The 25248-nt window shown below is 43.9% G+C and overlaps 1 long non-coding RNA gene across 3 annotated transcripts; it reads left to right on the top strand.

Moving 5' to 3' along the window:
• The first annotated feature begins 14481 nt into the window (after window positions 1–14481).
• LOC113600461 (uncharacterized) lies at window positions 14482–24755 on the top strand. 3 transcript variants are annotated; one of them, XR_008292866.1, is made up of 5 exons: window positions 14482–14933; window positions 15484–15666; window positions 21334–22082; window positions 23413–23669; window positions 23987–24755. It is a non-coding gene; the product is annotated as an uncharacterized LOC113600461 (long non-coding RNA). The 3 variants fall into 3 exon arrangements; XR_008292867.1 differs by having other exon boundaries at window positions 14483–14933; window positions 15627–15666; XR_003421451.2 differs by having other exon boundaries at window positions 14484–15666.
• Window positions 24756–25248: the final 493 nt, after the last annotated feature.

The following is a 25248-nucleotide window of genomic DNA, read 5'->3' as shown; positions in this document are numbered from 1 at the left end:
GTCGAAACTTTTTAATGATATTTAAGTATTTTTCATTGGCCAGTTAGTAACTGCTCTGTCCACACTAGGGAAATTTTAATGATGCGGCTAGGAAAAAGACCCCTAGCCTATTCCAAGCTGCCCAGTCCAAAGCAAACTCCCATTCCTCTGGAAGGCAAAGCAGAGTTTGGCTTGAGTATGTAATGAGCACTTAGTGGATGCTTAAGAATTCAATTCAGCTGCTACTTAGAAGAAAGAGAAAGAGCTGGGGGGAGGGAGGGAGGGAGGAAGGAACGAAGGAGGGAAGGAAGGAAGGGGAAGAAGAATGAAGCAGCCATCTTTTTCCCCCCCTCTAATTTAATAGCATGGACGTTTTAATTGTTTTGCCATTTCACAGAGGAGAGTTTGGGACATTTAATCAATCTGTAGGTTGTGCCTCAGCATGCTGTGTTGGCTGTGAAGAAGCCTTGATTCATCAAGGAAGGCTTCCCTTTGTGTTTGGAAAAGGAAGAGAGAAGGCAGCTCAATGTGACTTCCTTCAGAAGGTCACTTCTAAACACCCAAGACTGAGTCTTGAGCTCCTCCTGGGGCCATTGCCTCCCATCTCCCTGTACCCTCACAGGGGCGGTTGTATTGAGATCCCTGGTTTTCTGGTCTCTCCTCCTCCCCCAGCTTTTGAGCTCCTCCAAAGAAAGGACAATGTGCTGTTCCCTATGGGACCCCAAGTCTTTCCACAGCTCCTGGTACATAACGGCTCAGTTATTTATTGAATAAATGAGGGGGTAGGGCCCATAGGAATAAAAAATGCTCTCATCATATAAAAACTCTGTGTATTGGAAAGATTCCAGGTTCTATTTTCCTGCAAAGGCTATTTGTGTAATTCCTTGTACTGTCCTAAACTATAATCTTTGAGGCCTCAAGATAAAAGAGCCTTGGAATAGTAGCTCTCAACCTGATTAGTGATCAAAATCACACTCAAAAGTTAAAATATCGATTTCCTTGTGAAATTCTAGGATGGGGGTCTGAAATACTACTGTTTTGTCGTAGTGGAATTGGTAGCTAGATCTCTACTTAATCCTGAAACACTGGAACCCCTGCTTTTGAAATTAGATCATCTAATCCTTGCAGTTGATGGATTAGGTCATTGGCTAGAAAGAATAAGGGACCTTGGGCAACCAAGGTCAAAAGCAAGTCAGTGGCAGAGGCAAGACTTGGACCTACGTTTCCTGATTCTCAGCTCTTATAGCTCTTTCTTGCACTTCAAGTGCTTAAGAGTTTACTGAGCACCTATTATGTGCCAGCACTCTGCTGGGTGTTGGAAATAAAAGACAAATAGTAATAAAGCTCCTTTATTAAACACTTAGTATGTATGCGATATGGAGTGAAGTGCTTTATATAACACAACCCTGGAACGTATTATTATAAATGACTCAGAGAATTTCAGCCTAAAGAGGTTAACTTGCTCAACAGTAAAAAAATAAAAATAAAAATAAATAAATCAGTGGTTTTTAAATAGTGGGTCCTGCTGGGGGGGAATTCAGTCTAACAGAGCTCAGAAACACCTCTATGCGGTTTGATCCAGTTTTCTCCCCCAACACTCCTCCCACCCCTATCTTTCCTGGAGCTGGTGACTTTGACAACATCACTCAAACTGGGGAAGGAGACAGACCCTCTTCAGCATAAGATACAGGATATAATAAGGTATAGAAGATGTGTCTATAGGAGCTGGGTTTTGTGGAATAAGGCCTTTGTGGATTTTTTTTTTCTTCATATAATCACCCTCTGGCAGACCAGTGAACTGTGAAACCCACTGCTTCTCTTTCCCACTTCTATCCCCAAACCCCAAACCCCTGCTAGGCCTCTAGCAGCTGCAGAAACAAACATAAAAGAATACTTAACGTGGAAGAGTGGACTTTGAAGATAGGACAGAATGGGTGATAGGGTTAAAAGGGCTCAGGGTGTTGATCTGGGAGGAAAGAATGTAAGTGGGAAGGGTCCCAAGGGTCACACCCTGCAGGTGACGAAGGTGGCCCAGGAGCCTGCTTGGAAATCCAAGGACAAAACCCCAAACCCATGATGATATGGAACTCAGGGAAAGGCAGATGATCTAAAAAGGCCATTCCCAAATGCCCGTTATTTTATAGATTCTCACTCAACAGAAAAGCGAAATATCTTATCCAGGATTTCATGTGCTCTTTATGTGTTTTCTGCTGATCTTAACATTTTCTGACAGACTGTTCTATCCTTGTCTTCCATGGTGGGGTGGAACAGGGAACAGAACAATGAGCACATTCCAGAAGTGCTATGGAGCCCAGATAAAAGAGAAACGAAATCTGCCTGAGGATAGGGTGTAGGATGAAGACAATTATCAGGGAAAATGTGGCAATGTTGGGGCAAGCCCTGCAAGCAGAAGGAGTCTTGAAAGTATAGCTGTTTGGAACACAATGCTCAGGCAGAGGGTCTCCTGTTCTGGAAACTTGCTGAAATGCGGATTCTTAGACCTTCTCTCTGAGACTTGACTCTCTGAGGTTTAGAGGAGGGTTGTTGTTTTTTTAAAACTTGGTGTACCTAACTCAAATTCAGGAGGTCCCTGACCTTGGATGGAAAATATTTCACATCTTTATTTTCACTAACCCTTATTTTTCGTAACATGATTTTTAATGTTTATTTATTTTTGATAGAGAGAGAGAGAGACACACAGAGCGTGCAAGTTGGGGAGGGACAGAGAGAGGGGGACAGAAGATTGAAGCAGGCTGTGTGCTGACAGCAGTGAGCCAGGTACGGGGCTCAAACTCACAAACTGAGTTAGCGACCTGAGCCGAAGTTGGACGCTTAACCGACTGAGCCACCCAGGTGCCTCTTTTCACTAACCTTTAAGTGAAGTTTAGCATTTTGAAAGTAGGCCACAAACTCGGGAAGTATCAGTATCTGTGATGCCACCAACAGACACCCCAAATATTTTGAAGTCACGTTATTATTGTTGTAGATACCGCAAAATAATGTTTATGCTGAAACAACAGAAGCTATTAAACTTGATGTTAGATCTTATTTCATGTGTTAATAAATAAACATATATATTACCACATCAGAAAATTGATATATAGTTATAGAGATAGAAAACTATATAATTATTTCCCCTTGTAGGTCCCACGTATTTAATTGTGTGCATTGTGAGAAGGGAGTCCAAGGGAGGGGTCTGAGCACAAAAAGTGCCATTACTTCTTACAGGGTAAGTTCCAAAAATCTCCATTTTTAATATGTAAACCTGGTATTTCTGATGCTAACGGTCTAGAGACCAAACTTTGAGAGATTCTGGTGTAGGTTATGTGTGTATGTGTATATGTGTTTGTGTGGTTGTGGGGGAGGGGGTAGGAGGTCGGTGTAAGTGTGTGTATGAATATGTGTGTATGTGTGTGTACGTGTATATGTGAACACGTGTATGCACGTGTGTGTATGTGAATGCGCATGTGTATGTTTGTGTATGTGTATATGTGAATGCGTGTGTATATGTGGGTATCTATGTGTGTGTGTATGTGAATGCATGTATATGTGTGTGTATGTGTGTGTGTGAATGAGTGTGTATATGTGTGTGTGTACATGTGTATGTGAATGTGTGTGCGTATGTGTGTACGTGTGTACATGAATGTGTGTGTATATGTGGGTGTGCATGTGTGTGTATGTGTATATACGAATCCATATGTATATGTGTGTATGTGTTTGTGTGAATGTGGAGGGGTAGAAGGTGGGTGTGAATGTGTGTATATGTGTGTGTGTTTGTGTATGTGTATATGTGAATGCGTGTGTCTATGTGGGTGTGAATGTGTGTATGTGTGTGTGTGTTTGCGTATGTGTATATGTGAATGCGTGTGTATATGTGGGTATCTATGTGTGTGTATGTGAATGCATGTATATATGTGTGTGTTTGTGTATGTGTATGTGTGAACGCGTGTATACATGGGGGTGTGTGTGTACGTGTGTATGTGAATGCATGTGTGTATGTGTGTACGTGTGTACGTGAATATGTGTGTATATGTGGGTGTGCATGTGTGTGTATGTGTATATATGAATCCGTATGTATATGTGTGTGTATGTGTGTATGTGTTTGTGTGAATGTGGAGGGGTAGAAGGTGGGTGTGAATGTGTGTATGTGTGTGTGTTTGTGTATGTGTATATGTGAACGTGTGTGTATATGTCAGTGTGTGCGTATGTGTGTACGTGTGTATGTGAATGTGTGTGTATACGTGGGTGTGCATGTGTGTGTATGTGTATATATGAATGCGTGTGTATATGTGTGTGTGAATGTGTGTGAGTACGTATGTATCCCTAATGCGGAGGAATTGGGGGTGAAACATAGTGTTACAGAGCAACAGCGCACAAAAATGAGACGGCAAAGTCAGCTGGGCCTAATACGCAAGTCTTCTTGAGAAAGTTTGTTAAGCACAGCACAAGGAATGTCACACTCTCAAACTTAAATGTAAAGTCATAAACGAGTAATGCATACCACTTAGCCACCCAGCTGTAATTTATTCCTCACTTCCTACAGTCACTGTTAAATCACAGAAGCAAAGCTACCAGGGTTTATGACAATAGTGGATTTATGTGTATGCTATGGCTCTTATTAGCCTGAAATCCAGGCCAAGAATAGGAATGAAAACAAATGAGCTTCGAGAGACAAAAGGAAGCAGGAAATGCCAAGAAACCAGGGCTCCACTGGTAACAAAGGTGGGGACCTGGGGCTCCGGGATCATTCTGGCAGGCTGATCTCCCCTTGGCTGGTGTCCAAAGAAAGAAGAGACGGCAGCCACAAAGGGAGATAATATGCATGCCACCCACAGTCTTACTTCAAGTGTTTTATTTGACCTCTTCACGTTTAATTATAAACCACATTCCTTTGTGGGTTCAAAGGGAACCAAGAACTAAATTTCATATATATATATATCCTGCAATATATATCCATATATATATCCTGCAATCCAGATACCGTATATGATCTCATTGAACTTTGAGGGAGCTACTCTGGTCCCCATTTGACAGTTACATGAAACCCACATGGCTAAAGATTGTGCTTAGCGGCTAAAAGGGCTACTGCCATGATCAACCCTCGCTACTTTTCCAATTCCACGCTGCTTCTCTAATTTGTGCTGAGGAATTTCTGCAATTAGATGGGGAGAAAAATTACATACTGTTTGTCTTGAAAAACAAAATAAAGTTAAAGATGGAAACACGCACTCATTTTTCTCTTCAGCTACCCAAACGCAGTCCAGTCGAAAGAGAGTGAAAGGATTATTCTAAGTACAAACCCTCAAGGACAAAGAAAACAGGAGAGGACATAATAGCGGCATAATCTGAGAAGCTACAAAGCAGATGGATGATTGATATGACAGTGAATGCAAAGGGCTGATCCAAAGCCTGCAGTGGGAAAGCCAGTTGTACAAGCTGGTTTATGCTGTGTCCCCAGGGAATCAGAAATTGGTGGCACTGTGTATCTCTGGAGAGGGGGACCTTGGAGGCTGACAACAAAAGGATTCCTTTAAAATAGGCTTAAGAAACAGTGAAACCCCACATTGATTTCTCTATGAATCATAGTCAGGAGTCAGTTGCTTTACTGCAGCAAAAAGCCTGGAGGTTTATTCTTTGGAAGAGCACAACCAACTCGGTGGCCACCCATATTAAGGTGAATTCGGGTTGGCTTCCCACATCCTCTCCTTCCTTGGCTGTGTACTGGGTTCCCAGTCTCCTTAAAACCTGCTGAATCTGGAAGATGGTGATAAATGACCCAGACTCTTGCAGTGAAACGATGGTCTCAAAAAAACAAAAACAAAAAAAAAAAACCCGAGAAGATGCACTGGGGATTGAGAAGGCACAGTAGCCAGAGAGAAGCATAAATTTCCCACCACCAGCTTCACAGAAATGCTGACACCAAAGATTGCTGACACCAAAGATTGTGGGTGAGATTTCTGACTTCTGCAGCGAGTGTCAGCATGATGCCAGATACCACAGACAGTTGTAAAAGTGCCCAAGTTTCCCGTGAAATTTCCTGGCAAGACAACTAGGTTCCATCCTCAGAAACGCACTAGGTTTGGTAAATGTCATGATTGGACAGAGCCTTAGCACCAGGGCTGTCTGATTCTGCCTTCCCCTTGTTTTCAGGGAGAAGAAGAAGGGTAAAGAGGAGGCCATGGGGAGGACCAATGTTTATTGACTCACTGCAATCATCTACTATGTGCTTTCCCTGAAATAGCAAGAAAAAAAAAAAAGAAAGCTAAAAGCCCATAGCCACTAGAAGTTGCTCTGGACAACAGTGAAGACATTCTTTCATGGCCTCTCTCTCCTTCCACCAGCAGATGCTGCTAAAAGGGAGAGAGTATCTTGGACTTTCTTTAAGAACGGGGGTGAGACGGGCGCCTGGATGGTTCCGTCAGTTAAGTATGACTTCAGCTCAGGTCATGATCTCATGGTTCATACGTTCAAGCCCTGTGTCGGGCTCTGTACTGACAGCTCAGAGCCTGGAGCCTGCTTCGGATTCTGTGTCTCCCTCTCTCTCTGCCTCTTCCCCACTCACACTCTTCTCTGTCCCTCTCAAAAAAATAAATAAAACGTTAAAAAAAAAAAGAACAGGGGATGGGAAAATTAAAAAAAAAAGGTTTTTTTCAAAGTTTCTGCCTTGCTAAGATTAACGATACGTGATGAATAGCTCACTAACTTAGGAAAACATTCCTATGTCCTTTGGGGTTAAGAAAGACAAGACGCAGCTGTGATTTACAAGGAGAAGGTTGAAACCAAAGGGGGGATAAAGTACCCTGGAAAATAAAGGGAGTTTTCAATCCACCCCAATCCCCCAACCCACACCCCAGGAGGCTGCAGGGTGGAAGACATAGGAGGGCAGGGCTGAAGGGAGGACCAACAGCCAGAGGTGATGCCAGGCTGAGACCTAAGGAGAACTAGACCGACAATGTTCATCCTTGGGGCTGGCCAAGCAGGTGTTGGGAGAGTGATAGCCGATACTCGCTTTAAGAGGTGCCTTTTGTTCTTCATGGTAGTCAGGCTGGCCCTGACAACCGAGTCAGAAGATGAGAAGATGCGTGACGTTGGCAGGTCTGTAAGGTCACAGATGCTGGGGTCAGTGCCTCCCAAATCTGGCTTATACTTGAGAACAGCTTTTTTTTTCTGGGCCTGAGCTGAACAAACCAGTAATGAAGCAATCATGCCTGACGTTTGAGCCCATTGGGGTGTGGGGTCCCTGTCACAGAGTATAACCCTGGGAAGTGGACCCAGGAATCACTGTCCTTGGTGTAAGAACGATCTTCTCTGGGAGCCAGGGACTCTGACCCAGCTCTGCATTTTGGACTTGACCTGGCCCCAGACCATCTTCTATTTAGCAACCAACATTTTCCTCCCTTTCTGTTCTTTGCCATCCCAGACATCATGCTCAGAGAGAGACTAAAGTGCTGACTCTGGGTTCTCTTCCAACTTTGTCTGTCACATACTATGAACAACTACAATATTAACAGCTACCATATTAAGAAAACTTACTACATGCCAAGCATTGTTCAAAGTGCTTTCTGTGTATTAACTCATTTAATCTTCATAAACCCCTTTGAGATAGCGGCTGGTGACATGCCCACCTTTCAGTTAGAGATGAAAGGCTGTTGGCCTGAACTCCCGCAGGCCCATCCTGCTGTGCAGGTAATAAAGGGAGGTATAGCCATCTGAGCCTCGGTTTCTACCACCCCTGCTCAGTGTTTGCAAAGTCCCCCACCAGCCAGCCAGGGGGCCTAGAGTGGGGCAGGAGAAGCACTGTGGATCCCCATGCATTTAGTTTGTCATTTACACTGACTGCATCCAAGTTAGCAGAGGGCACAGTGGTCTGCCGTACCCAAGATTCTCCTCTTGGCCAAACTGTGCCAAACTCACTTCTCCCCAGACCTTCCTCCAGGGAGCTCTTGCTAGGTCACAGGTACAAGTTTTTTTTTTTCTTTTTCTTTCTGTTTTTTTTTCTCATTATAACATCCTGATCCCCAAGAAGGAGTTACCAAGGTAACCAGGAATGATGCATACACAGTCTTTATGGAGACTTCATCTCTACTTAATCGGATTACGTGTTCTTGGCTTACTCTGTTTCTGTGATAACAAGAACATGACATTTTCTTCTTATGTAGTTTCCTGCTCCTTATTCTGCATTTCGCTCACCCTTTCTCACTGACCTTCAAACGTTTTCCAGAAGTTACTACCAACTCAAGAATTTACCAGATGTGAAAACTCCCTAACCTTCCGTGAGATAGATAACCTTTTTGAGCCAAGCTTCCCCTCCACATGAGGCACATGGAGATTCCTTAGAAGGAGAAGGACCAGATGTTTGGACTCCCTTCTATACCAATGTATGCTCTGAGAAGTGATTTGAAGACATCCTCTACAACTCAGGTGGCAAAGATGGACACTGCAGTTAAACACACACACACACACACGCACACGCACACACACACACACACACACGCACACACACATCACTTCCTATCTTCTTGATGATTAGAAGAGACAATGTTTTAATGTCCCTGAGTTCCCCTGCCTTCTCTCATGTCACTCTTTCCTTGAATACCTAAATAGATCATCTCAAGTCCCCATTCTACGAGACTGAGAGAAGTCCGAAATGTTCCCAAGAGGTCTGAAGATTCTCACGATTCTGCAAAGTACCACATAATAAAGCCGTTCTTGTCTTTAATGAGTTAGTTTTTAAAAATAATGTCAGGGCACCTGGATGGCTCAGTCAGTTAAGTGTCCAACTCTTGATTTTGGCTCAGGTCATGATCTCAGTGTTCATGAGATCGAGCCCTGCATCGGGTTCCATGCGGGCAGCACAGAGCCTGCTTGGGATTCTGTCTCTCCCTCCCTCTCTGCCCCTGCTCTGCTGTCTTTCTTTCTCTCTCTCTCTCTCAAAATAAATGAATAAGTACTTTTTTATTCAATGAATAAAAACTTCTAAAAATTAATTAATTAAAATAATGTCAAGTGACTACCATGAAGAACAAAAGGCACCCCTTAAAGCGAGTATCGGCTATCACTCCCTCAACACTTCCTTGGCCAGCTCCAAGGACAAACATTGTCGGCCTAGTTCTCCTTAGGTCTCAGCCTGGCGTCACCTCTGGGCGTTGGTCCTCCCTTCAGCCCTGCCCTCCTATGTCTTCCACCCTGCAGCCTCCTGGGGTGTGGGTTGGGGGATTGGGGTGGGTTGAAAACTCCCTTTATTTTCCAGGGTAACAGCGGCCCTGGGAAAATAATACCAACATGAACTTGGTGGCCCCGCTGCCTTTGTCCACCTCTGAGCAGGTCACGTTCCCATTGTCCTCTGAGTAGCTCTTTCCACTTGGAGTCTTTGGTACCAGTCCTTTCTTCCTCAGAATATCATCTGGGTCCCTTAAACAAAATGGCCCACCACTCCCCAGAGCTCTGCAGGCCACAAGGAGCAGAGGTAAGGAGGTCATGGACTGTTGGCTGCTGTCTAAAGGGAATGGAATGAAGCAGAAATACAATTTTGGATTCACCCTCTCCTAGGGTGGGACCATCTTATGATAGGAAAAGATAGGATTCAGTCGGCAGGGAGGGAAAAATTAGGACTGAGGTCCCTGGGGGGTGGGGGGGGGGAAGGAACACAGATTTTGGAACAATGCTGGGAGTGTCTGACCACAGCAAACCCCCTTAGGCTTAAGGTTCCTCTTAGGAAAGTAACAGATACCACCTGCTCCCCCTCAGGTTTCCCTCAGGAATCTGACAAAAGACCTAACTAAAAACAAATAGTGGACCATAAAATGTATGACCCACTAGGAACGATATGACCTTAGGCCACCCCTCATACAATGGAACTGAGCCAATCAGGAATGGACAACCCAGCACCTAGAACTATCAAGCCTGTAAGGGTAGGACCTGAGAAGGAATGCAGGGGGGAGAGAACAGGGGAGAGTCAATCAGAACCTTATAAAACAAAGTCCCTTGCCTATCGTAGTGGGCATTCGCTTTCGAACACCCCCTCTCTGTAAAGAGAGCTTTTCTACTCTTCTTCCTTTCTGATCTAATACTCTAATAAACTTCTGCCTGCTGCTCATTTTGTGTCCACCTCTTCGTTCTTCAAAGCAGTGAGACGACGAACCCCGGGTATTGAGGTAAAAAATCCCGCGATAATCTGACATCCGCCCGCAGGCCTAACATAACGCCCTAAAGATCAGCATGAACGTGACATAGTATCTCTGCCTACCCTGAAAGTACCAGCTAACTGTTTGGGGGCAGCATCATTTGAAAGAGAGAAGAAAATCAATCAGTCTTCAGTGAGTCTTTCCAACTTATTCCCAACACAAGGATTAAAGAACTGAGGCTCAGAAAGGTAAGCCTTTCTGAGAAATTAATAGGAGAAAATAAATTTTAATGCATGTGTATCTGGTTCTAAGCATGTCTCCTTGCTGTAATCAGAATAAATGCCCTATGTAATACAAGCAAAATAGAAAGAGGTGCAGAGTAGAATCAAAAGACCAGGGTCATGCCCTTCTTCGCATTCAATTTTTGTTGTTTCTGTGTGTGTATCACAAGGGAGGGTGTGACCTGCACGGAATAACGGCAGCGGTTAACCAAAGTTGGTACTCAGAAAACACTAGAGCATGGGAGAGACAGATCTGAAGGAGCTGCGGAAGGAAAGGAGAGGAAGAAGAAAAGAACGGCGTTAAAGGAAGGAAGGAAAAAGAAACAGGATAGAACAAAGTCCCTCACAAACTCAGAGGCTCCAGCTCTCAGTTGAGGCACCAACTGAGAACAGGAGGAAAAAGCAAGTCCAAAATGGAAAACCCCTCAACAATGCATGGGACTGAGCCAAGCCCAAATGCCATGGCTTACATTTCTGGCTGTTAGATACACATTGACTTAATAACAGACTTCCGGAAGGGGTGGGGAGCAGGGAACCAACCCTTCATTAGCTGGGCACATAGATGTTGTGGTTTCTCGGAGGTAATAATTACAAGCCTTCATCTTCTGAGTTGGGAGCCCATTGACAATAGATACCGGTGTCCGGAAATAAAAATCTCAACTTCGTCGTGGACAAAACTGGATTGGACAACTACAGCTTGGATATGCTGCCAAGAGGAAGGGTTGTACATTTTCCTGGGTGGAGTCTGCAAAGCCATAGGGCCCGCAGGGGACCTTTCAGATGAAACAGAAAAAGGGGCCCTTTCTGGCGACAGCAGCCCCATGGGTGCATGGCCTGGCACACAGAGCGAGGGCTGCCTCTTAGCCCCCACTGGTCCTCATGGCTGGCCACGCTTTTGTTCGTACCCTCACCACTCCATTCCTTACAGCTGTTCTGCCAAGGAAGGACATGTTCCTCAGTCCGCAGCACCGAGAAACTCATCCTGGCTCTAACTTCCTGACCCTAACCGACCACCAGTGAAACCGTGGGCCTCTAAACCTGCCTCCAGAAGAGGCCCTGGATCCAGATGTCCTTACTACATTGGACATGAAGCAAACAAAGGAAACATCGTGCTCAGGAAGCAGGCCAAATGACCTGAGGAAGTGAAGACAGGCAGACCCTGCGGGAGTAATGGCCTGTGATGAGCCATCTCAGTCCAGGGACACCAACTAGTAAAGAAGCATAAAAGGTTTTGACCAAGACCTACAAGAAGAGATATGTTTTCGCTGGTGGAGTGCCAACTGGTGCAGCCACTGTGGGATCAGTGTGGATGTTCCTCAAAAAGTTAAAAACAGGGGCACCTGGGTAGCTCAGTCAGTTAAGCGTGCAACTCGTGATTCCAGCTCAAGTCATGATCTCACGGTTTGTGAGATCGAACCCCACATCAGGCTCTGCACTGTCAACGTGGGATTCTCTCTCTCTCTCTCTCTCTCTGCCCCTTCCCTGCTCATGTGCGCGCGCTCTCTCTCTCTCTCTCTCAAAATAAATAAATAAATTAAAAAATTAAAAATAGAATTACGATACAATCAAGTAATTTTACTACTGGCTATTTACCCAAAGAATATGAACATACTAATTCAAAAAGATATATGCACCCCTCTGTGGGTTTTTTGTTGTTGTTGTTTGTTGTTGTTGTTTTAAAAGAAAGGCAGGCTGCGTCATGCAGCACCTCCTTTGGATGTGTCCAGAGTCTTGGAAACTTGACTACCCTGCGTTCTCCTGAGAAAGGACCTTGAGAGCTTATTTGGAGATGCTAGAGGCAAGTGCAACTACTCCTACAGCCTCGCCTGAAGAACGATCCTCCTCGATCGGGGAAGGTCATCCTCTTCGACAGACCGATCGTGCAGTTTCGGGAGGGATGCACAAGGAGCAGTGATGGAGGAAGGGGACCTCAACCCAGCCAGCCAGATCGGCCAACTCAATGCTAGTGATCAATGGGGTGACGGGTGTCACAGCCAGATCACCTTCACATCCTGTGTACCCTTATGTTTGTGCACCCAGTGTTATTTACAATAGCCAAATTATGGAAGCAGCCCAAGTGTCCATCAATAGATAAATGGATAAAGAAGATATAGTATATACACACAATAGGACAGTACTCGGCCATAAAAAAAGAATGAAACCTGGCCATTTACAACAACATGGAGGGAGCTAGAAAGTACAATGCCAAGCAGAATAAGTCAGAGGAAGACAAATACCATATGATTTCACTCGTGTGTAGTTTAAGAAACAAAACAAATGAGCAAAGCAAAACGAAAATAAAAAGAGAGACAGACAGACAGACAGACAAACCAAGAAACAGACTCTTAACTGTAGAAAACAAACTGATGGTTACCAGAGGGGAGGTGGGCAGGGGGGTGGGTGAAACTGTGGATGGGAATTAAGGAATGCACTTGTCATGAGCACCGGGTGATGTAAGGAAGTGTTGAATCACTAAATTGTACACCAGAAACTAACCTCACACTGTATGTTAACTAACTGGAATTAAAATACAATACAATAATACATACATACATACATAAATACATAAATAAAGATATGTTTTATGTTATGATCCCACACATGTGTGTGCGCGCACCCAACCCGAAATAAATCTCGTGGAAACTATATTTACAACATCCTCCATATTTATGTGATGTAAATCTCAACCTTTTATTGATTTCAACCTTTAATCAGTCACCACTCCAGTCTGAAAATATTCTGAACTAGTGGAAGAAATCTTCTCCCATCAATTAGAAAAATGACTCTTCCTTCCTTATGGAGGATTTGGTGATGGGGCTGGAGAGAAAAACTGGTCTCACCTTTCTGATACTTTGTACAGGGATAAAATGCCCATTCTAGGACCCTTGCCCTGGCAACGCAGACACGGTAGTTTGAACGATGGATGACAATTTCAGAAATGCCAAAATGGCTTAAGTGCTTCTTTTAATTAAAGAAACATGTTTTGTTTTGTTTTGTTGTCTTGAACTGTGACTTGAATGAAAAGTACTTTTTTGTTTGTTTTTTCTACAAATATGCCTACTGGATGGTTTCAAAGTGTGACCAAATCAATGCATTATCTGGTGATTCAACTGGAAAAAAACCAAACCAACAAAAACATCCTTCATGCTGAACCAATATTTTGTTCCTTTCAAGCCTCGGTGGATCCTGAGACTTAAGGCTTCGGAAGTGTTGATCCCAGAAGCAAAAGGACCCTGGACTTAATGCCACTCTGTCCCCCTAACTTGGAGCCTGTAACCCTATTGTCTTCAGCTACTCTCAGTTCCCATACAGATCCCCAAAGGCTCCATGTCTCCAAGCCTCTGCTCACATAGCTCCTTCTATTTAAGCTGTCCTTCTTTCTACCTCTTGCCTCCCTGTCCGCTTGCCTCTCTACTCATCTTTCAAAAGTCAACTTCATAATCACTTCACTCATTCATTCATTTATTCATTCACTTTTTCAACAAATGTTAGTTGGAGATTCATCATACGCTAGGACCCATCCTAGCTAGGACCCATCATATGCTAGGACCCATCCTGGTTTATTGGGGAATCCAAAGATGAACAACACATGGTATTTCATGGTATAGCACATAGTACTAGTCAAGTGCAGTAGGCATTTATAAAATAGTGTGGTGGGGGTAGTCATCCAAGAAAGCATATAGGATAGTATCAGAGGACAGAGCGGGGTCCTTAACTCAATGTAATGGGTCACATAAAGCTCCCTGGAGGAGCTGAGGCTTGACTCAGCTGAAAATATGGAAAGAGTGGGGATTCTAGGGATCAGCAATAATCGAATTAACTATCATTATCTCCAGTTTAGAGATGAGGAAATAAAGGCATAGAACAGTTAAATACATCTACCAAAGTGCAAAGTTACCAATTAACAGAGCTGATATTTGGTTGTAATGCACACTGACTCCAAGGCAGGTCTCTTTAATCATTAACTTGAATCATCTCTCATTTGCCATAGGAATCCAGAAAAGGCGGCAATACTAGTGGACAAATAGAAGAAAGAAAGGAAATGGGATAGATCCGTGGTGAAGGCAAGTGCTAAGCCCAGAGAGATTTATTGAGGGGGGTGGCGTCTGGGTGGGGGATGGGGACAACCCCCCATGCACAGGACCTGTAGTAAAGTGTTAGGTCCTTGTAGAGAACCTATCAATACTACATGTTGGTTGAACACTTGTTATTTCAAAGCCAAACCAAAAGAGGTTTTTGGTAAACCCTCTGATAATTACTAGAAAAGTGTCCTTGGACAATGCATGTATCCTTTGTGAGCCTCCCTTTCTGTGCCTGTACAATGGAGATAGCAATGTGTCTACCTTATGGGGCTGTGATGAGGATTATATTGAGCGAATAAAGCATCAAGCATAGATCCTGGGACACAGTGCTGATTCACATTCTGTCTGGTTCCCTTTTGCATCCCTTAGGTTTTCCCTCCTTTGCTGAGAACTTATGCCTGGTGTCCATCCACTTCCTCTGCCACAGAGTGAGCAGCAGCCTGGGACTCAACCTCATCCTGGTACAGGTGGGTCCTTGGTAACAACTTTGCCAGCGAGTGGCTGGAAACAGAGTCCCAGGGCACTCAGCAGAGTTTATTAGAGTGAAAATGAGGAGAACAGGGTCCATCTTTAAGAGCTGTCCAAGGGAGACCGGAGCCACCCAGCCCCTGTAGGAAGGAAGTGTTAATTGTGCCATTAATAATACTTAGCATTCTCCCCATGCTTTTCCAAGCTAATTAATTCTGCTTCAAATCCTGGAAAACAAATGACTGGGTGTGTTGGGGACAGGCTTCTGTTTCTGAGATTGAAGGGTGGAGAAGCTTGCCCTCTGCAATGACTGGGGGAAGGGAAAAGCGGTGTTACCTCTTCCTCGGGTCAAGTTTCTTGGAATGTGCAGAGGGCTTTGACCCCTGGTGGGGACTTCCCCTTTACCCTCAAGACCTTCTCCAAACAGGGATAATCACCCAAAGGTACAAAGGTACAAGGCTCACCCAGCCGTAGGACACTGTCCAGAAGTGGCAGATGTTAAGCTGACACCGTGGTCTGGAGGGAAACTTTCTCTTTCTCTTTCCCCAGAACCCAGGGTAGAGCTCATGTGCCAGAGGCTAGGATGTGTAGTTAGGTCATCAACTCTGCTGTCCTTTAACTCAGTGGAGACTAACCTTACAGACCAGAATCTGGGGGTCCCAAGAATCTGACCCAATTCCTTCCCTTCACAGAAGTGCACGGTCAAGCGTGAGAGACAGAAGTGTCAGGCAGGTAAGCAAAGAGAAAGCTACAATAATAAAAAGAATGACTCCGATAAGGGGAGCACCAAGAACCTGTGGCAATCTGAGAAGTATAGAATGGGTTCCTGGTGGAGAACATGTTTGAGCTGTTCGGGTGGTTGACTAAGAGACAACAAAACAAAGAAATGGAGATGATGGTCAAGTGAGGACTAGCTGTGCAGATGCTTAAGGTCAAGAGGAAGCAAAGTACATCCGGGAACTTGAACCTAGTCCCATGCATTGTGGGGAGTTGGGGGATTGCAATTAGACAGTGACTTTTGTCATCACAGAGCAAAGGAAGGCTAGTGGGAAGGCACACAGATGTAGAGGCATGCATAATACATGAGGAGGGCTCTGGTGAAAGAGAAGCGATTGAATGAAGTAGACACTACTTTTGCCTTTCAGGAAAGGAGCAAGTCAGTGACAGATGAACAGGGCAGGGTCCTGGCTTAAGGCCAGAGGAAGCATTTCTCAGGCATGAACTTTTGCCAGAAGCTCCTAGCCCACAAGATTCTGATTCAGCAGGTCTGGTTGGGGCCCAAGAACCTACACTTCTAACGAATATTCTAGGTTACACAGATATGGGACATCATCTCCCAGGTCTTCCTTGGGAGGTATGGTAGAGATGTCTCGGTACCCAGGCTGGCCCCACAGGTGCTCTGACTCTGGTCTGTGCTATTTGCAAATCCCAGGGTGGGCAGCACCCACTGCGAGATGGGTATGGTGCGCAGGGTAAGTTTTCATATTCTTTTCCAGTGTTCTACCTTTCTAAATCCAGAAAAGCTCCTGCAACATAATTTTTCAGATTCTATCCCTTGTCGCAAGACCCTTGAGAGAAGGGATGCATCCTATTTGAAGGTATACCCCAGCTCCTAACACAGAAACAGCCTGGGCAGATTACATATGCTTGTTTAAATAAATGGAACTGATCTCCATTTCTTTCCTGAAGAGTGTCCAAATGTCAGCAGCCATCATGGTTATTTGTGTGTGTATAGGCTGCCTATCCTAATTTCTCTCTTAAAAGTAGGAATCTGGTCTCTAGTTATTCTAGAACCACAGTTGGCACAGGGACCAATGGTTTCATGTGCTTGTGGTGTTATGTCCCCTGTGTGGTCACTACAAAGGGCAATGGACATAAGAAAACTCACAATTGTGACTTAGCTAGTTACTAGTCACAGAACTCTGGGAAAGTGAACTACTGTCTCCATATTTCAATTTCATCTTTAATAAAGTGAAGGCATTAAGTAATTTACTCATTGGTTCCTTCACTCAATAAATAATAATCAGGCACAAACACAAAGACTACTGGGCGCTCTCCTCGTTGCAACGAGTTATTGATCAATAAGACACACTCCAGGGGCGCCCAGGTGGCTCAGTTGGTTGAGTGTGACTTTGGCTGAGATCATGATCTCACAGTTCATGAGTCTGTGCCCAGCATCTGGCTTGCTGCTGTCAGTGCAGAGCCCGCTTTGGATTCTCAGTCCTCCTCTCTCTGCCCCTCCCCCACTCGTTCTCCCTCTCTCTCTCTCTCTCTCTCCCTCTCTCTCTCTCTCTCTCCTTCTCTTTCTCTCTCTGAAAAACAAATAAAGACTTAAAAAAATAAGACACACTCCACCCTCGTCTGGAGGACATAATGATGGGTAATGAGACCATCCCCTCTCCACACAGTCATTCATACCCAAAGTTTGGAACCATCTTGGAACAGGACCCTTCTACATCCTCCTACCAATCACTGTGTCTGGATAATTCTATTGCCTCAATAACCCTATAATCAATTCCCTCTTTTCCATCCCCATTATTGCACAGATATTCCAACCCGCTCCTAAGTGGTCCCTGCGTTTCATGTGACCCATTAATGTTCTTCCTTTTCCATGGCCCCCAGCTGCACTTTCTCAGATGTAAATCTGCTTCTGTTACCCCTCTGTTTACACACCCTCCCTGACTCCCTGAGTCACTAGATAATAGCGGTAATTCTTAAAAGCAACTGCTTACTAACACCAGGTATTGTCTTACAGGGCCTGGCGTACTTGAACTCCTTAACTCACAGCAAGCAGACAAGGTCCTTGTCCCCATTTGTGCTGGTTGCCGGTCAGCTGCCAGCTCCATTCCTGCCCTCTGCTGTTCTCCTTCACACCGCGTGGGAGCCTGCACACTACAGTCCCCAGGCCCCCTGGTCAGCTGCCTCCTTGTTGGGCTTTGCCAGTGGGAGGCACTGGGAGAGACTGGAACGCTGGAGGAAGGGAGAAGTTTGCCTCTGTCTTGTTTTGCTTGCTCCCTGCTGCCGCGGGTGTCCGCCCCCTCCCCCCACCAAGTGGTAGCGGTGTTAGTGGGGGTGCCGCTCCTGGTCCTCACAGCTGCGGGGACTGCCTGAGAGCAGTGGCAGCGACCATGCCTCTAGCGGATGAACAGCACGCGCAGGCGGCGCTCCCGCCAAGTCTGGTAAGCAAGCGCCTACTCCCCTTTGGTCGTTCTCTTCTCCCCTTTATTCTTCCATCTCTTCCCAAGGCTTGTAACTAATCACCTGCATTGAAGCCTTCTCTGCTGGAAATATCTGCAGTGCATTCTATTTTCTTGACTGCATACTGATGGCTACACCTCTTAATGTATGAGAAACTGAGGCACAGAGAGGTTAAGTAACTTGTCTCAAGTTCAACAGCCAGGGAGTACAGCAGAGCATGGATAAAGCAGGGGAAAACAACAACAACAACAACAACAACAACAACAGATACTAAATTAAGTCGAAGTTCTTTAAATATGTCATTCAAAGCCCTTCAAAATGGTTTTCCTGATATCTCACAGTCCAGTTGGGGAGTGACACCCGGTAGGGGATTGTATTTTGTTCTTGCTTTTGCTGCTGAATAAATGAACAGAAGAATGGCAAATGCACCGTACTTGTGCAAAAACCCCAGCAGGATGGGTAACTGTAGCAGATGTTTGATGGATGAGTAGGAAACAAGTAATAAACAAATGAATAAACTCCAAGCATAGAACAAATTGACCCAAGAAGCAATTCCCTACCTCTGTTCCTTCCAGCCTCAGTATCAGAGCCTGCTGTATTTGAGACAGTGAACATGCACATTCCTTATATGGAGTCAGTGTACGATAAATACACATTTGTTAAATGGATGGACGAATCAATCAAGCAAAAATGTGATCAATCAAGCCGTGGCTCAATGATATTTGAAATTCTAGTTTATCAAAATATGAAATTTTCCAGGAGAATGGCACGCACAAAAAAAGCATTACATTTTCCTAAAAACAAAAACCTTGCACACAGCAGCCCACAAATAATTAGATGTTAATGTTTCTAACTTGACAGGAAAAAAAAAAAGCCACAGTTAATCTCAAGGGACATCCTGTATGAACAAGGAAAAAACAAAACAAAACAAAACAAAACAATGAGTCATGGATTCTAACCTCCTATTTATAACCTGGATCCACAAATGATCTGTTGCTAAAGGAGAAGAAAGCCATTAATCTCCCAACTCTGGGAGCAATTTTATATTTTGAATAAAAACAAAATAAACAGCATTAAGGAGGAAAATAAATCAGATATGCAGTAATTAGTTTGAAAGAGCCGGATTTTCCTGCCTAACACTCTCTTTGGAACTTAAGCCTCATCCATCAAAGTGAAAGTGTATCCGATGACACGGAGATTTTCCATTCTCTTTTCAGACAGAATTAGTCAGTTGATCTGAATAGTAAATTGACAGGAGCCAGAAGAGAGGGCAGGAGTGATGGGGCTTTAGCAGAGGTGGGACCCGAGGCTTAATAACATTTGGTGAAGCCCTGACTTTGCACTTTTAACCTCCTAGCCTCTTTACTCATTAAGTTGTTAGTTTTCTCTCTGTGCAATCTTAAAAGACTAAGGATTTTTAAAAATAGAATCTAAAAGGGACCTTATTCATTTTCTAACCCAGTGTCCTTAGTTCACAGATTGAGAAAGCTGGGCCCAGCGATAGTAACTGACTTGCTTAAGTCTGCACAACACAATGAGCTTCAACTCCAGAACCCACAGCCTCCCAGCACTTTCTCACAAAATTCCATAAAGACAAAAGCCCCAGCAATCATAAAGGGGTTCCTTACTTCAGGCGAGATCTTTGATTTTTTGCACCACTTTCTGGGCGGGATTCCCCCTTTATGCCTACATTATGGACAAGGTCTACTTCCTTTCCAGGCTCCTTTCTGAATGCTCCCTCAGCCATTTTTCTTCCCAATCAAAACCCTTTCTCCAGATTCCTCTATGACTCATTAGGACCTTCTTCTGATTCTAATTATTATATCCTCTCTCCCTACTATTTTCAAATGTCCTGCTGGAAGAGGTTTTTTTTTTTTTTCAGCAGCAGTTTGGTAACTAATTTATTTGAAGCACAAGCATAATAAGTCTCTCCAGATATATTTACAAATCCTTGTGTCGGTTTTTAAAACTCTTGTGAATAGAGCTCTGTGTATAACATGTCCTTTTCATCTTCCGCAATCCCAGCTATTCGGTTTGGGTCTATATATGCAAAGATTAATGATCATACCAGTGGAGAGAGCAAGGAGATGTAGAAAGATTAAGGATCTCATCAAAGCATTGGTCAATACTACTACTACTACTAATAATACTGGATAATATTAGTTATATACAAGGTCTAAAAATGATATTCATTATCAGAATAATTCAAAATTTGCCAAAAGTTATATGCCCATCAACTTTTGGTTCACCGATATAACAAAAAGCTATTTAGCCATTGAAAATGATTTAGGGAAGGACATGCATTAACATAGAACAATGTTCAAGGGGCGTGGTTAACATAGGGAATGTGAAGATTTATCAAACGACACTTATTATATGGTCCTATTTTTTACCAAAAACAAATAAACAGATTTTTATGAAAAAAGTATGTAATGATATTTTCAACTTTTCTATTACATTTCATAACCATACATAGATCCCATTTGTTATTTTTTTTTATGTTTATTATTTTTGAGAGAGAGAGAGAGAGCCCGAGGATGAGCAGGGGAGGGACAGAGAGAGAGAGACGGAGACACAGAATCCAAAGGAGGCTCCAGGCTCTGAGCTGTCAGCACAGAGCCCAACGTAGGGCTTGAACTCACAAGCTGTGAGATCGTGACCTGTCCGAAGTTGGACGCTTAACCAACTGAACCACCCAGGTGCCCCTTGTTATTTTTAAATATAAAGTAAAACTACCCAAGCCGTTGCCCTGCACACCTCGAAAAACAAGGAAGAAATTACTCCTGAGTGTTCTCAGGGAATATGTAAATATTGGGGAGAAGAAGGATCCTTGGTGGTTGGTCCCATCCTTCCCACTACCGTGCTTTATTTTATATATTGGTTTTGTTTGTTTTTATATATGACGTTCTCTTTGAATGAAAGCTCCCAAGGGCAGATATGTAGATGTATTTTGCTCAGTTTCCTTTAATAATGATCAGAGTAAGTACTTACGTATGGGTATTTTCTTGGTGTGGACAAAAGTAGGAACATAAACAGGTACTGAAAGGGTCTGGTATATCAGGTGTTGTCTTAGAACTTTTTATGGATGCTACCCTGTTTGTCATCACAGCTCTGAGAAGCAGGTGTGATTTCATCTAATTTGAAAACACAGGAGTAGAAGCTTAGAAAGAAGCAGTGACCTATTCATGTTCTCTCAGGCAGACGATGGTGAGACTGAGAAAGGAACTCAGAGCCGGGAGAAACAAGTCCTATCTTCCGGCCAACTCACAGCCACGTGGTCTACCAGTGCACTTGGCATTAAGGGTTGAATCGTATCCCTGGCTCAAATGCATGTGTTGAAATCCTAACCTCTCAGTACCTCAGAATATAACTTGATTTGGAGACTGGGTGTTTACAGAGGCAACCAAGATAAAGCAAGGTCATTCTGGTGGGCTCTAATCAAATATGACTGTTGTGCTTCTTCGAAGAAGGGGAAAGTTGGACACAGACATGTACAGACGGAAGACGATGTGACCAGGTGAAGATACTGGGAGAATGCCATTGAACATGAAGACAACCAAGCCAAGGGGAGAGGCCTGGAACAGAGCCCTCCCTCAGAGCCCTCAGAAAGAACCAGCCGTCCCAACCAACACCTTGATTTGGGACTTCCAGCCTCCAGGAGATAAGACAAGAAATTTCTGTTGGTTAAGCCACCCAGGCTGTGATACTTGGTTACAGTAGCCCTAGCAAACGAATACAGCTGGCCGCCTGGTGAACATAAGAAATGTCAATTGTGATGAGGGAAGGGGTACCCCTAAGAACACAGGGAAGTTTGAGGCCACTATATGGCTTTGAGGAAGGGAATAGGGAAGAGGGGGCAATGCCCAGGAGGAAAGACATCCCACAAAGCCCTGCTGCCTTCCTGCCCCTGGGGCCTTTGCCCGCCCTACTTCTAGGAATAAATCTACAAGGTAAATTATTCACAATTGTGTGTATTAGCGCCCAAAGTGCATTATTTAATTTTTTTTTTTTTTTTTTTTTTTGCAGCAGATGTACCTTTTTAATTTGGTTTTATTTTAGGCTAAAATTGCAATATTAAATTTTAAAATCCAAACACTAGCATGACTTTGCATTCCCTGAACATCCACTGCCTCCTTCTTCCAGCAGACGCAGAATAGCAATAGGGCAGAGCTGGAAAGAAGACCAGGCTTTGGCTGCTGGTCCTGTCCCTGCACCAGAGTGGTTGTGTGACCTTGAATACGTGGCTTCACTCTTCTGAGGCTTGGTGATCTCTGCTGTCAATGGTAGAGATGACCCGGGTGTTCCCAAGATTCCTCCTGCTGAGAGTATCAGCAGGTCTGAGTATCTATAGAGACCAGGGGGAGCCAGGTTGAGATCAGCTACGGCTGGCAGTGCAGGAAGTGAGTCTTAATCTGTACCTTTGCCATTGCCAGAGAAGGGCAGGCAGCCACGGAAGGTGAGCATCTCCAAGTGTTGATAGGTGTATGTACCCTAAGGAGGGTCTTTATAGATCTTCAAGGACCTGAACAAAAGTTCATAGTGGCTGTTCCTTATTCTCGTTAGTAAATGATAAAATACAAAAGTTACACGTATGCTGAAAATAAAAGATTTTCTGGGGGCGCCTGGGTGGCTCAGTTGGTTAAGCAACCAACTTCGGCTCAGGTCATGATCTCACAGTTCGTGAGTTCGAGCCCCGCGTCGGGCCCTGTGCTGACAGCTCAGAGCCTGGAGCCTGCTTCAGATTCTGTGTCTCCCTCTCTCTCTGCCCCTCCCCTGCTCGAGCTCTGTCTCTCTCTGAAAAATAAACAAACAACAAAAACAAAAACCAAACAAACAAAAAAAGATTTTCTGGGCTCCTGGGTGGCTCAGTCAGTTGAACAGCTGAATACAGCTCAAGTCATGATCTCACGGTTCATCAGTGCAAGCCCCACATCAGGCTCGCTGCTGTCATTTGGGAGCCTGCTTCAGACCCTCTGTCCTCCTCGCTCTCTGTCCCTCCCCCGCTTGCATTCTCTCCCTCATAAATAAATAGACCATTAAAAAAAATAAAAGATTTTCTGACTGCATATCTTGGATTATTTGTTCAAGCTTCTATGATTATGGAGGGGTGTGTGTGTGTTTGTGTGTGTGTGTGTGTGTGCACATGCACGCACCTATATCACACAGGAGGTGCCTCAGCCTCAGTTTCCCTGGTCTCTCAAGCAGGTTCTCAGTCTTTTTGGGGGTGGTCATTAAGCTTTGAAAAGCAGGTGCTTCAGTAATCCTTCCTATTCTCTCCAGGCTGCCTTTTAATTTCTACTATTGTGGAGAGCATGACTTGGTGACACTTTACTTAGTACTCGGAGCTTCTCTACAGCCCCACGGGTTGGGAGTCTCTGTGCTATGACTGATATCCTCGCTCTAGAGAAATTTTGTGCCAAAACTTGGAATGAAATTGGATAGAGAAATTGGTCTCTTCTGGCCCCCTTCCTGATCGGCCCCATCAGTCAAATGCAGCAGACTGCAACAATACTAGAAGTTTTTCACTGAAGAGTCAGGTAATGCCAGAAAATTATTGTGACATAGTAAGAGCAGGTAATGACTTTCCAGCTAACTTAGAAGTTTCCTAGAAAATGCTTCTATGCTTACGTCTTAGACAGCAGGGATACTCTGCCATATGGCATAACCGAATCGAGGGACTGACATCCTTTGCCATATTCTGTTGGTTAGAAGCTAGTCACAGGTCCTGTCCACACTGCAGAGGAGGGGATTATACAAGGGATACCTCACTGGGAGTTAGTTTAGGGTGTTTCTATGATGCTTGTAATAATTTTGAACCCCTTCCCGGCCTTGTTCTTCTGCTTCCTCCCACCAGAGCACAGTAGCAAAAGTGGATGACCAACCTGGAAGAAACTAACAGAATCAAGAGCACTGCCTGGCTTTTCTTTCCTTACTTCAGTAAATATTTCATAGAACATCACTGAGCCCGGAATTTCCTAGGTAAAGTGAGCAACTAAATGAACAATAAAAATGGTTATCACATGCATCTACTACTCACTGTGTTCTATGAGCTGTATACTAAATATTTGAGTTATTTTGTTAAATACAGTAAGTTTTCATTATTAATCCCATTGTGTCGACCTGAAGGTAAGGATTCAGAACATGAACAAGATCTGTCTGACCCAAGCACAATATAATAATAAACAAAAAAAAATTTATGGAATGCTTAATAGGTTTCAGGCAGCATTCTGTGGATTCCACACATAACAATGAACTCATTTGATTTTCATAGCATTCCTAGGACGTAGGTACCACTATTAACCCCATTTTATCTATGAAGAAACCGATGATCAGAGAAAGTAGTTAACTTGCTTTAGATCATGCAGCTGGCTGGTGGCAGAACTGAAATTAACCAGAAAGTATGGTCCCAGAAGTTATGTTTTTAAACTCTGTGCTATCCTTGCTGCCACAGCCTTCAAGGAGAAAGAGTGGGTCATAGTATATCTACCCTCCCAAGGGTTAGCAAAATAGATAACTCATAGTAGAAGAAGAATGAAAAAAATGAGTAACATAAAATAAAATATTCTTCATCAAGAATTATCTTTCATTTTAGAAGCAACATACTTCATTTGGATTCTCTAGTCAAAAATAGACTTAAAGCCTTCTGAAATATTTTTATGAGAGCAGTATTTTAGACCTTTAGTCCAAACAGAGAAGTACAATGGCCCGAATTCTCAGCTATGAGTTCAAACACTGAGCTAAACTGATTGAATATTTGATGATATTAAGTAATTATTGTTATATTCGTTTCCTACGGCCCTATAACAAATTACTACAAATTTAGGGGTTTTCACACCACACAAAGTTATTATCTTATAGTTCTGGAATCTGAAATGGGTCTCACTGAGTTAACAAAAGGTTTCATTCTTTCTAGAGGCTTTGAGGGAAAAACTGTTTCCTTACCTTTTCCAACTTCTATAGGTCACCCCCATTCCTTGGCCCCCTTCCTCTACCTTCAAGGCTAGCAGTACCAAACTATGTCCTTTTTGGGGTGCCCGGGTGGCTCAGTCAGTTAAGTGTCCAACTTTGACTCAGGTCATGATCTCATAGTTTGTGAGTTCAAGCCCCGCATCAGGT

Source organism: Acinonyx jubatus, chromosome F2, assembly GCF_027475565.1.
Source record: "Acinonyx jubatus isolate Ajub_Pintada_27869175 chromosome F2, VMU_Ajub_asm_v1.0, whole genome shotgun sequence".
NCBI classification, from domain to species: domain Eukaryota; kingdom Metazoa; phylum Chordata; class Mammalia; order Carnivora; family Felidae; genus Acinonyx; species Acinonyx jubatus.
Note: the sequence above shows the minus strand (reverse complement) of the source record. Positions and strands in the feature narration are given on the sequence as shown.